Source organism: Onychomys torridus, chromosome 6 (assembly GCF_903995425.1).
Source record: "Onychomys torridus chromosome 6, mOncTor1.1, whole genome shotgun sequence".
NCBI lineage: Eukaryota > Metazoa > Chordata > Mammalia > Rodentia > Cricetidae > Onychomys > Onychomys torridus.
In genome coordinates, this window is record NC_050448.1 from 78,087,283 (window position 1) to 78,098,024 (window position 10,742).

The following is a 10,742-nucleotide window of genomic DNA, read 5'->3' on the forward strand; positions in this document are numbered from 1 at the left end:
ACTTTCTGCTACACTTTGGATCTAGACTTCTCCTCCCCCAAAGACCCATGTAGCTTAGGACTCCTCTTCATGGTGCTACTAGAAAGCAGTGAAAAATTTTAAGACATGGGCCTAGTGGGAGTTTTAAGTCATGGGGGGAATGCCCTTGAAGAAGATTACAGGATACTGATCCCTTTCCTCTCTTTCTTGGTCTTCTTACCACTCTGAGGTGAGCAGCTTGTACCATACCTTCCTATTATAAAGTTGTGCTTTGCCACAGGCCCCAAAACAACCAGCCATGGATTGAAACTCCTAAAATTGACAACCAAAGTGATTTTTTTTCTTTTTGATTTAATTACCTCAGGCATTTTGTGAGAAGTAGGTGGCAATGTGTTGTTAGGCCCAAGGGCCTCTTCCATCCTTGTCAAGGAGAGTGCTAACCTTCTCTCCTTTCATACAATACGGCATTTTGTTACAGTAATCGAAAGTAACACACCTCCCTACTCAAATTCTAATACTCAACCTTTTCATAGTATTATTTTCAAACTTGAGGGGAGAAATTATCTGTTTTTACTTTTAAATGTATCTTTCAAAGTCATTAATGCATCACAGCATACTCATTATAACATTTTAAAAACCAACAAAGCCGCCGGGTGGTGGTGGCGCACGCCTTTAATCCCAGCACTGGAGAGGCAGAGCCAGGTGGATCTCTGTTAGTTCAAGGCCAGCCTCGGCTACCAAATGAGTTCCAGGAAAGGCGCAAAGCTACACAGGGAAACCCTGTCTCAAAAACAAACAAACAAAACAAAACAAAACAAACAAACAAAACAAACAAACAAAAAACCAACAAAGCCAAGAGTTGATAAGGACGTGTAACAGTTGGAATTCTCATAGTAGGGGTGGAAAATGGCATGATCATTCTGGAAAACTGACATTTCTTTCAAAATTAGCATACATCTACCATAGAATCTAGGAATTGTACTCCTAACTATTTATGCTCCCTCAAAAAAATTTTTAAATGTATTTCCATTCAGACTTGTACACAAATGTTTCTAACAGCTTTACTGACATAGTCTGCATCTGTAAACAACTCAAATATTCCTCAACAGTTGGCTAGGTAAATAAAATGTGGTACATTCAAAGAACATAACAGAGATTAATACATATGAAAACATAAATAAGGGTTGGGGATTTAGCTCAGTGGTAGAGTGCTTGTCTAGCAAGCGCAAAGCCCTGGGTTCAATCCTCAACTCAAAAAAAAAAAAAAACCCATAAATAAATCTTAAAATGACACACTGAATCCAGATGCAAGATTTAAGAGAGTACTCATTGTGTGATCCCCTTTATATAAGATGAAAATGAGCCTTTTATGACAGAAAGCAGATAAATATAAATAGCATGTGGTTGGGAGATCAATGACCTAAGTTGTGATCCCAACTCTGCCCTTGCTTTGTGCAAGTTCCTTCTCTTTTTTGAGCATCGGTTTCTTACATTGCAAGTCTGAAATACACAAGAGGTGATAGCAATTGGAAGGTCCCACCACAGGACATGGAATGAGGCTATAGTGGATCTCTGTTAGTTCAAGGCCAGCCTGGGCTACCAAGTGAGTTCCAGGAAAGGTGCAAAGCTACACAGAGAAACCCTGTCTTGAAAAACAAACAAACAAACGAACAAACAAAAAAACATTTAAACAAACTCCATAGTCTCCAGCAATCCATCTCAATTTCCTCAATATCTTTACCCTTCCTCTGGCCTCCAGAAAAAGTATAGGATCTAGAAGTCTAGTTCAAAGCCTTCTCAAAATTCTTATTTATACAAGGTATTATTATTATAATTGATAGGATCTCTCTATGTAGCCCTAAGACTAGTCGGCGATGTAGTCTATAACTCAGGCTGGGCACTAACTCCTGGGCCTCCTGTTTTGTCCTCCCAAGGCTGGGATTAGAGGTGTTCTCCCCCATACCTAGTTTCTTGCCCCGGCCAGCGGGGTTTCAATGGGGGCGACCCACCTGTGGGAGCAAATGAAAGGGAAGGGCGACACAAAGGAGGACAGCAAGACAGGATTCTGATCAAGCTGCAATTTTTATTTTCCTCCACAAGGCTTATATAGCATAGGAGGGGAGGGGGCAGGAAGGAGGGAAGGGGTGCAGAACGTGGGAGACGTGCAGGTCCTACAACTGCAAGATTGCTAGGCTACCTGACCATGGAATGCTCTTTACATTTGGTTGCCATGGCACCTGACTGTGGAATGTTCTTATCTTTGGGAGCCTCTGGTTAGTAAACAGGTGTTACTGCTCTGGGGAAGGGCAGTGGGCTTATGACTTGTTCTCTGGCTTAGCTAGTACTTTCCATGGTTCATGTTTGGTTCCTGAAATCTTGGTCCCTAACAGTTTTTCTCTCACTTTTATGCTTTGAAAAGTTGAGGAACTTTCAAGTGCTATTTGTGTGTGTCATCATTGTTTATTATAACCAAAGTCAAAATTCGGGGTTGTGCCAGCAAGATGACTCAGTCAGTGAAAGCTCTTGCTGGGCAAGGGTGATGACCTGAGTTCAGTCTCGGGATCTCACTGTGGATGAAGATAATCACTCCTGAAAATTGTTTTCTGACCTCCATATAGGTGCTGTGGCACATGTGCACCCCCCTCACTGTATATACACATACACATACACACCACCATTCCCAATAATTATAATGATTATTTATTAATACAATTTAAAAGCTAAATTTTTAATTAATTTTAAGAAAAATAATGAATGCAACAAATGCCAATATATTTGAATCTAATACTTCAAATGTATTTATGTTTAATACATTAAAAATAACTACACTTCCCAGAAGAAAACTATTGAGTGAGAAGAATAGTATTGTTTTAAATGTCTGCAGTTCTCTGTCCTGTCTAGATGATTACATCCATCTGCTGTGATATGTTGTTTGATTGAAGACTATAAAGGAAATCTACACCCATACATGTACAGTTAGGAAAAACTATTTTATTGTCCTTTCATAAAATTATGGATGTTATTTGAAACCATGTGTATATAAGAAGTAGTTATCTTAAAAAATTACAGTTGGAATCTGATCTCATAGTTCAATGAAGGTACTTCTATCTCAATTAATTAATTAATTAATTAATCAATCAATCTATTAGTGTGTTGTGTTTCTGAGTGATATATTTTTAAATTTATTTTATGTGTATGGGTATTGGTGAAATTATTAAGGCCACTCCATATAGTTAAAAGGGAGGTTTATTTTGTGGGGTAACTTACAAATGAAGGGATAGGTAACAGGGTCTGGCAAAGGTATGGCGCAATCCGGCAGTGTTCTCTGGAGAACTCTGCTCAGTCTACCCACAGCGTCCAGGGTCCCAGAGCCAAGAGAAACCTCTCCTCTCCATCCTGGGTCTTCAGCTTCCTCCCTCAGCCCTGCCTTGTGGCGTGACCATTACCGAAGCCTCAATGGGGGTCGGAACTTCCAGGCCAAGGCTGGGATGGCTACACACTACATCTCCCCCTTTTGTCTAAATAAGAAAGTTCTAACCTAATACAAGACTATATACAAAGAAATGGTTATCAAATATTGTCCAGGAGTAATAAGGGAAAATGACCTAGATAGTTGGAATTACAATAAATGCAAACAGTATCAAGCAAAAAACACATACTAAAATTCAGGGAAGTCTAGAGCATGGGTAGGTGGCATGTTACAAAGATCATTCCAAAAGGTGTCATATCCTAAAGAACCTGAGTCTAAAACTTAATATATTCTATCTAAGATATTATATATGTATATATACTAAGTTGTAACTATAACTGCTAGTCTTCAACCTCATCAAAGACCTGAGAAGGAATATAATAATACCTGAGAAATGGGAGAAGGACACAAGCAACTTTCAGGAGTCTTGCAAGAGTAGACAGAGACAGCTGGCAGCCTGGACAGTCACCTAATGTTTCTCAGCATTGTTGGTGCATTCAAATTGGCTACAGGCCTAGAGTATCTGACAGACCATTTTCAGAAGCAGGAATTCTGAAAGACCATCTTACCCTGTCTTGGCAAAATGCAGTGGTCGCTTTCCTTGTGTCCTGCTTGTCCAGAAAGGACAGCGTTTGTACTGTCAGCAGTTGAGGCAAGGGCAGTTCTTTGCCCAGTAGGCCATTTTGTGCCAAGAAGACAAACTTCCAAATGGAAATGTCTTAGAAGCCCAACATTCTCTCAGGATCAAATTGGTGCTGCCAGGAGCAATTGTGTCTCACGTCAACAGAATTTTAAGTTATTTAAATGCCATATTCTCTAGGTCCATGAAGTGTTTGAAGATTACCTGCCCATCTGACCTATGTATTTATAAATCTGGATAAGCTAACTAACATAATTATAGAGATGATAAGCATAGGTGACAATAAATCTATAAGTCTTATCTACCTAAACAACCTAAGGACTAAGGCTTCATATAAATAAGGCAAACAGTCTATAAGCAAATGTACAGTAAGAGGACAATGACTTTAAATTGTGACAATACACAAAATATCTTTAACAGAGGTAGGAATGTATAGTGCAATATGCAATATGATAATAATCCTAAATATATATCAGTATACAGAATATCTTAAACAGAAGTAGAACATACATACAGTATGACAGATATAAATTTACATTTGTATCAATACACAAATATTTCAAATAAGAATAAAAATATGTGTACAATATAACAAACATAGTTCTGTATTTGTATCAGTATACAAATTATCTTAAATAGGAATATAAAAAGTTTATATTTGTATCAACATATAAGAATTCATAACAGTGCAAATTATCTAAGGCTGTTATTTTACTAAATTTGTTTACTAATATATATGATAGTTTACCATAAGATCTTATACCTATCCATTCCATTTCTTCTTCCCCCCCCCTTTTTTTTGAGACATATTTTCTTTCCTTAAGGAGAGTACTGAGTTTAACAGTTTCTTCCACCCCCAACCCTAGAACCATTATCCATAACCCTGAGAAATATGAAACCTTAGGGAGAAGGGGCGTTGTTTTCTTAGAATTGCTTCCTGCTATTTAGGGGGTGATGGTATCTCTGTTGAGTATTGTGAGAAAGCTCAGATAGTTAAATCTCAGTTAGACTAACTATAGATTCTGCAGCAACTCTCAGAGTAATGGGTAAGATTGTCTGAAATTCTGGCAAAAAGTGTAGTATGATGATGATTACCATGGCATCATTCTGTATTGGGTAGAGTTGTTGTTGGGGTCCCATCTTCCTTCTGGAGACTTCAGAGATTGCTTATTTTTTATCAGAATGGAAGGTTTGGATTTAAAGATGTCATGACATGTAAGAAAGGATTCCAATAAATCAAGAGTAAGCATGGTGAGAATTAGAATCTTGAAGACAATGGTCCCTTATAATTTCCTTCTGTCTCACATCAGAGGGCTCTTCTGATATGGGACTGAAGAATCTCTCAACCTTTTCTTTTATCAATATGCTTGGGTTTTAGAGAAGGAGTGAGCCAATTCCATCTCCAAAGACAGCTTGGTTTATAATTGAATCGGAACCACAACTATTCTAGATTGATAGAGATATAGATGTTAGACAGTGATATTTTACCCTGTGTAGATTGGTACCAATAGATTCTTTCTTTCTGCTGTAAACATCTGGATATCCAAGGCCTTATGATTTCTGGAAGATGGGTATTTCCATTATCCTAGAAAGACAACCTTTGATTGTTAAATTTTTCTTACAACTTGAGGAGACGTCACATTGGTGGATGATCTTTTACTTCTCCTCATCAAGGGGTTTCTCCTGTTTGAATCAAATTTTTATTAATTTTGTTGGTATCCATAGCTTTTCTTCTCCTGTGGAAACAAAAGCAAAACCCCTTCCCCAATGTAGGACATATCCAGGTTTCCATTCTGAGGTCAACACATCTTTGAAATAAACTGGTTGGTTTAGCTCAGGAGTTTTGTCTGTCATCCAATGTCTCTCCACAGCTGTTGTTCCTTTCTCATCAGCATTGAGAATATGCAAGGTTAATAAAGCACTATGCAATCTATTTCTAGGAGTCATTGTTACCTGTTGCTGTTTATTTAGCATATCCTTTAAAGTTCGATTGGATCTTTCTATGACTGCTTGGCCTGTGGGATTGTGTGGTATACCTGTAACATGCTTTATATTGTAATAAGCAAAAAACTGTCTCATTTTATTGGAGACATATGCTGGGGCATTGTCTGTATTAATTTGTACAGGTATTCCCATGATGGCCATAACTTCTAATAGGTGTGTAATCACAGAATCAGCCTTTTCAGAACTCATAGAAGTTGCCCACTAAAATCCTGAATAGGTGTCAATGGTATGGTGTACATACTTTAATCTTCCAAATTCTGCAAAATGAAACACATCCATCTGCTGAATTTCATTTCTTTGTATACCTTTTGGATTGTTCCCTGCAGGTAATGGAGTTTGGTTATAGAAGGAACAAGTAGGACATTTTTTCACAATATCCTTAGCTTGTTGCCAAGTAATAGAGAAATCCTTCTTCAAACCTTTGCTATTTACATGGTGTTTCTTATGAAATTCTGAGGCTTCTAGCACATTGCCTATTAGTAACTGATCAATCTCATCATTACCTTGTGCTAGAGGTCCTGGCAGACCTGTATGGGATCTGATATGTGTTATATATATATAGGATGTTCCCTTTTTCTGATGATTTCCTGCAATTGTATGAATAATGAAGTTAATTCTGTATTATCAGGAATAAATTCAGCAGTTTCAATATGCAAACTCTCTCTGCATATTGAGAGTCAGTGACTATATTGAAGGGTTCTGTGAAGTCCATCAGTACCATAAGAATGGCATACAGTTCTGCCTTTTGTACAGAGCTGTATGGACTTTGTACCACTTTACTTAAGTCTCCTGATTTGTATCCTGCTTTCCCTGATTTATTTGCATCAGTATAGAATGTGAGGACTCCAGAAATTGGCTTGTGTCGTACAATGTGAGGAAGGACCCATTCAGTATTCTTTATGAATTCTATCCTCTTGATTTTGGGATAATGGTTGTTAATCTCTCCCAAAAAGTTACTGCAGGTTCTCTGCCAGTATTCATTATCTTTCCATAGTGATGAAATTTCCTCATTAGTTAAAGGTACTACAATTTCTGCTGGGTCCATTCCTGTCAACTGGCGAAGTCTTAATTTACCTTTTTGAATCAAATCAGAGATCTTTTCTATACAAGTCTTTAATTTCTTATTTGGTTTACTTGGTAGGAATATCCATTCCAATATAATATCTTCCCTCTGCATCAAAATACCTGTGGGGGAATGTCTGGAGGGGAATATGACAAGAATGCATTTAAGTTCTGGATCCACATGATCCACATGTGCTTCTTGAATTGTCCTTTCTACTAGAGCCAATTCCTTCTCAGCTTCAGCTGATAATTCTCTTGGACTATTTAATTCTTTGTCCCCTTCTAGAGTATTAGTTAAATTTTGTAGTCCATCTATGGGTATTCCCATGATACCCAATAAGTTGGAAATGCTTCCTAATAACTTTTGAAAATCATTAAGAGTCTTCAATTGATCTCTTCTCAGTTGTACCTTTTGGGGCCTAATTTTTTGTAACTATATCTTATATCCTAAGTAATTAATAGAATCTCTTTTTTGTATTTTTTCAGGAGCAATTTGCAGTCCCCAGTGAGTCAAAACTTTTTTTACTTCTTCAAACATGCTTTCTAATGTGTCTAACTTTGGATCAGCTAATAGGATATCATCCACATAGTGATAAATTATGGATTGTGGAAACTTTATATGAATTATCTCCAATGGTTTTTGCACAAAGTATTGGCAAAAGGTAGGGCTGTTTAACATTCCCTGTGGGAGGACCTTCCATTGATATCTCTTGACTGGCTGAGAATTGTTATAATTAGGAACTGTGAAGGCAAATTTTTCTCTATCATTTTTTTTGTAAGGGTATGGTAAAGAAACAGTCTTTTAAGTCAATAACTATTACAGGCCATTCTTTGGGTAGCAGAGAGGGCAAGGGCATCCCTGTCTGTAGGGAGCCCATTGGCTGAATTACTTTATTAATAGCTCTCAGATCTGTCAGCATTCTCCAATTACCAGACTTTTTTTTAATAACAAATACAGGAGAATTCCAAGGGCTGGTAGATTCTTCAATGTGTTGAGCATTTAACTGCTCTTGAACCAGCTGTTCTAAAGCTTGTAGCTTGTCTTTTGTCAAAGGCCACTGTCCAACCCAGACAGGTTTATTAGTTAGCCATTTTAAAGGTAAGGCAGTTGGTACTTCTGAGAGTTCAACAGCAGTTGTGCTCTGTTTGTGTACAGCCTGAATGGTTGGTGACTGTTTTTTAATAGCATGTTATGATATTATTCCTAGAAACATGCATTGACCTGTATTCCTTTTCTGAGAGTGTAGGAATTTTAATCTGGGTATTCCAATGTTGTAACAGATCTCGGCCCCATAGATTTACTGCTACATTTGTACATATGGCTTCAGCCTTCCTCTCTGTCCTTCTGGCCCTATGCATTCAACCCATCTCGAACTCTGTTTTATCTGAGATAGGGTGCCAATTCCTAAAAGGTGGACATCTACCTCTTGAAGAGGCCAATTTGGATGCCATGATTTTGGTGTAATTATAGTCACATCTGTACCTATGTCTACCAGGCCCTCCAGAACCAAGCCATTAATTCGAATTCTAAGCTTTGGTCTTTGTTCATTTTTGGAAGTCTGCCAAAATATTTGTTTTATTGTGTTCTTTGTAAACTGTGATTCATCTATCAGAGCTGTTTTATCATCCATTGCAGTATTGGTTTTTACATTAGGCATTGGTTTATTCAGTTGTCCTGGAGAGGAATGTCTTCCACAGTGGCTAGGAATGTTCTTACCACATTTGATTTGGGGGCTTGCAAGAGGCCCTCTGAGGTGTTTCCCACCAGTAAAGGATTGCCTTGTATATCTATTTTTGATCTGCACTCACTGGTCCAATGTCGGCCTTTGCCACATCTTCTACATAATCCAGGAGGTGGTTGGGGTCTCCTGTTTAGGCTATTCCTAGAAGGAGTATTACTTCTAGGATTACCCCATGTACAGTTTTTACTTATATGACCTGGTGTACCACATTTAAAACATTTGGTACCATGGGGCCTTCTTTCACCTCTGGGATTTGTCTCTCCTATCCAAGCCTCATTACTGTAGTTTTGCCTGCATGTCTTGTACCACATGCATGCCTGGTACCCATGGAATACAAAAGAAGACATCAGATGCCCTGAAATTATAGTTACAGATGGTTATGAACTGCCATGTGGGTGTTGGGAATCAAACTTAGGATCTCTGGAAGAGCAGCCAGTGTTCTTAACTGCTGAGCCATCTCTCCACCCCCCTGTAAAAGATCCACTTTTGCATGGTTTTGTAGTGTCACAGATTGGTCACTGGGAAATAGGCTTTGATGAGCTGGGTAGACCTCCCAAGTGCTGGGACATCTCTTCACATGGTGCCATTCCCCACCCGAAGAAGAAACAAGAGAGAAGAGAGCCAAGAGAGCCATGGCTGCATGGCCAAAATGGCAGAGTTATATAGGAATCAGATGCTGGGGGAGGAAGCGAAGGCTGGGGAGGGTTAGGGTAGGGGGCGGGGTGGGAAGTACTGAGAGGATCCTCAGGTACTGAGTGAGCCTGGCAGCCAGTGGGCTTTGGTATGCTAATAGGCACCATGATTAGCCATTTGCCCCAGGTTTCTTTTGGACCTGACAACTCCATTGGTTAATTTCACCACCAATCTATTCAGAAGGGCACTAAAGTACTGAAGAACTGTTCAGCTTATGGGAGTGGTTGGAAAGTTTTCCAAAATTTTAAATTTTCCCTAGAAACTTCAATGCTCTCATTGGCAACGAATACTGTTCATGGTTTCTTTGATGTGACAGGCTCATTTTGATCATTTTAAAATAAACTGCCATGTACCCAGGTCTGAATAACCACATTTTGCTTATCAGTGATTCTTTTAGGTAAAATTGGTGTTCCATTAAAAAGGGAAACAAGGAAAAAAAAATCTTGCAGCTCAAATTCTTTCTCCTCCCTCCAGAGCTTTTCATCAAGGCAGCCTCCACAGCAGCCCCCTGGGAAGGGTTTCCAGTACATCACAGGGGCAGACAACACAGGGTAAGGGGATGGACAATCCTTACCACTTTATCTGGAACATTCCTTGTTGTAGTTTCATAGTGTGGTGATGAGCCCAGCACAGTGCCAGGCCTGAGTCAAAGGAGAGGGCCTCTGTGTCACTCTCCATTCCTTGGCCATCACACAAACGTCAGCACAGTCCAAGAGATGAATACCATCCTCAGGTTATTAGGAGAAATTGTCTTACCTTAAGGACCTTCTAAGAGTTTGGGGACCTCAGGGCTCCATGACCTACTCTCAAAAAGCTACTAGTTAGAGGCATCCGAGCCTAAAGCATTAATATAATAATAATAATAATAATAATAATAATAATAATAATAATAATACCTCTAGCTGGGGGAAGTTGCTGTGCCTGATTTTATGGAATTTTTCTCTCCTGTGTTTGGACTGGCTTGGCACAGTGTTAATCCCACAGATGTGAAGAGAAAGCCCACTGCCCCAAATCATGGCCAAATTAATTAAAGCAAGCTTATTTTAAATTCGTGTACATGGGCTGTCTCTCCCTAAAGGTAGGTTCAAGAGATCAGCATTAGACCTGGAGGAGATAAGGGTTTTTATGGATCAGGAGTGGGGGGTTTCCAAAT

General features: G+C 38.9%; 1 pseudogene; it reads right to left on the bottom strand.

Annotated features, from left to right (window-relative positions):
* Positions 1-353: 353 nt before the first annotated feature.
* LOC118586464 lies at positions 354-442 on the bottom strand (annotated as a pseudogene).
* Between the last annotated feature and the right edge of the window lie 10,300 nt (positions 443-10,742).